Consider the following 1,876-nt stretch of genomic DNA (forward strand, 5'->3'; position numbering starts at 1 on the left):
GGAGACGTCCATGCTGGGCTCTGCCCTTGCGGCGCAGGCAGCAAAGCGTGAAGAGCTCACCCGAGTCAGCCGAGGCCTGGTAAGTGCCCACGAGCCCAGAGAGCACCCACAGGGACGGGCAGATACACAGCAACGCGGCCCCTGGGTGGGTGGGGAATACTATGCAGCCGTGAAAAAGGTGTTTTGGTTTCTAGAGATCAACCTGCAGGAAGAGACTGTGAAGACTCTGCTGTCCTGCTCCTCCCTCCCTGCTCACTGTGTCTCTGTCTCTGCTCCTGCCTCTCTGTGTCTCCAAGTCTCTGTCTCTCTCTGTCCCTCTATCTCTCTATGTCACTGTGTCTCTCTGCTCTGCTTCTGTCTGTCTGCCGTTGTCTCTGTTTCTGTGTCTGTCTCCATCTCTTTATCTCTGTCTCCTTCTACCTCTCTCTGTCTCTCTCTGTCCCTCTATCTCTCTATCTCACTGTGTCTGTCTTATATCTGTCTCTGTCTCTGTCTGCCATTGTCTCTGTCTCTGTGTCTGTGTCTCTATCAGTCTCCCCATTTCTCTGTTTCTATCTCTGTCTCTCTCTCACTGTGCCTCTGCCTCTGTGTCTCGCTGTTTCTCTGTGTCTCTCTGCCTGTGTGTCTCTGCCTCTATCCATCTCTCTCTATCTCTGTCTCTCTCGCACCTCTCCATCTGTGCCTCCGCCTCTCTCTCTCCGCCGTCACGTCACACGGAGCAGGGGCGGCCCAGGTCACCCCGCAATTCACACCCAGACGCGGGCAGACTCCGACCCCGTCGGCCACGGGGAGGGGACCCCTCGGCCCGCACAAAACCGCGCCCTGGGCGTGCGTGTGCCCAGAAATCAACACGGGTTGTGCTGAGTGACATAAGCCAGAAAGAAAAGTTAAAAAACAAAAACAAAAACACCGTTAGCCAATGTCCTAGTTTGGAGCGACCTTGACTCCGAAACCAAGTGACAGGCTCAAAGTCACGCCTGCAGCAGCACGTGCAACAATAAAAACGGCCCCTCGAGACACAGCCCTCCGGGAGAATGAATCCTGAATGAAGTGTGGGGGGGTAAAGGCCTGAATCGGTTTGCACGTGGCCGTCTACACTGCAAAATGCCCACGCAGGCGGGCGGGACGCAAATGAGCACAACTGTCGCCTGCCCAGAGCCCTGAGGACGTGGCCGCGGAGCCATACCCGGCCCCACCGAGGGATGATCGGCTGCTCCAAGAGTCGTTGTCCGTCAGCGTCCTGAGCCCTTCTCTGAAAGGAGAGGCGCGTCGCCTCGGAAAACATTCCCCGAGAAGGCTGCCGTTGTGCAGTTTGCTGAAATGACTTATTCATAAAATGGATCCAGTTACCAGAAGGCAAAGAAAAACAGGCTTCTTAAGAGGCACTTAAGCGAAGACCCTTTGTCCGCATATTAAAATTTCATAGCAGAACACACACCGCAGCATTAAGAGGATGAGAACACTTTGAAATATCGATCATGGCAGGCACGGCACCCCGGCGAGCCCCGGGCCCGAAGCGCGTCGATGGGGAGCTGCGGACCGGCCTCTGGCCCCTTGACATTAAGCTGAGGCAATAAAGAGTAGTAGGGTGGGTCGTGGGACCCCCCGGGGCCTGGGGGTGACCGGCGTTGACCGGGGCAGACGAGGACACGGAGTGAAACGTGGAATTCGGCCGTCCCGGTGCCCGACGGCTTCCAACACGAGAATCCCCTGCGAGCCCGACCCCGCACGCCAGTTTTCTTCCAGTGGTTCTTGAGCTGGTGTGATCGTGTCCCAGCGGTGAGGACGAGGGGACTTGGCAGTGTGCGAACGTTGGCAACCGAGCAGCCCTGCCTCGCTGGAGTCTACTGCAAGGCCGCCACCCCTGTGTACTCAC

The sequence above is a fragment of the Condylura cristata genome, unplaced genomic scaffold (assembly GCF_000260355.1).
Source record: "Condylura cristata isolate star-nosed mole 26May11 unplaced genomic scaffold, ConCri1.0 scaffold00027, whole genome shotgun sequence".
Lineage (NCBI taxonomy): Eukaryota > Metazoa > Chordata > Mammalia > Eulipotyphla > Talpidae > Condylura > Condylura cristata.